Source organism: Etheostoma cragini, chromosome 22, assembly GCF_013103735.1.
Source record: "Etheostoma cragini isolate CJK2018 chromosome 22, CSU_Ecrag_1.0, whole genome shotgun sequence".
Taxonomy (NCBI): Eukaryota; Metazoa; Chordata; class Actinopteri; order Perciformes; family Percidae; genus Etheostoma; species Etheostoma cragini.
Genome location: NC_048428.1, coordinates 21,967,566 through 21,968,799, shown reverse-complemented (window position 1 = coordinate 21,968,799; position 1,234 = coordinate 21,967,566).

Genomic DNA, 1,234 nt, shown 5'->3' with positions numbered 1-1,234 from the left:
CCTTGGTCCCTCACGTCTTTCTCACTTTGTCCTCACGTCTTTCTCACTTGGTCCTCACGCCTTTCTCCCTTGGTCCTCACGTCTTTCTCCCTTGGTCCTCACGTCTTTCTCCCTTGGTCCTCACGTCTTTCTCCCTTTGTCCTCACGCCTTTCTCACTTTTTACTCTCGTCTTTTTCACTTTTTCAACACAATATTTCTCAGAATTCTACAAAATTGAATAAAACCCCCAAATGAAAGTAGTGAACTGATCCTTTATTTTACTGGTGAAGATTGATAGTTGTATGAAACCAGCCCCATTATTGTTTGTGGACAATTTGGTTGAAAGAAACCCAAATTTCTGGTACAGAAACTTTACTAAAGTGGGTCAAATTTGACCCGAGGACAACAGGAGGGGTAAAAAGAAAAAGTGTTAAAGTGTCCTGGGGTCCCTCTTCCAAAAAAAGACACTTTCCAGCGGCCTAAACAACGTGTCCAGGGTAAACCCTGATGTGTGTGTGTGTGTGTGTGTGTGTCTGTGTGTGTGTGTTTGCACCGATCACCAAGGCGACTTCCCCCTCAGTGTACCTTATTGTGGCAATAAACCCTTCCCTGATGGTGTAATAATGGCCTCTGAGGTGACGTGGTTGTTACATATAACACCGTCTATTTCAGGTGTAACTTGCTCCACCATGTCTACTCTAAGGGCCAATCGTATCACTCCGCTGACTTAAACCTTTGAAAGGGGACGCCTGTCAACAAGCAGAAGTTAAATATATATTCAAATATAAACATGCGTTGTAGACATGTACATAACTTTCCAGAGAAACAATAATAGGAGGGGGGGGGGGGGGGTGATAAAACAATGTCAATAACACAATATAGAGACTAACCAAATACATTCTTCTCCTATAGGTTCACCAGATAGCTGCTATGACAGTTTCATTACTCTTCTGTAGTGTCTGGACGTTTAAAGGGACTTCATGTATTCTTGGTTTCACATTAAAAAGCAGTTAAATTAACGTTTAACGATGTTTTGCACATGTGCAGAAGCTCAGCTGACAGACGTAGCTTCATGAAATTAGCCCCCATGTTGTCCCCATGTTGTCCTCATGTTGCCCCCATGTTGCCCCCATGTTGTCCTCATGTTGTCCTCATGTTGCCCCCATGTTGTCTTCATGTTGCCCCCATGTTGCCCCCATGTTGTCCCCATGTTGCCCTCATGTTGCCCTCATGTTGCCCCCATGTTGCCCCCAT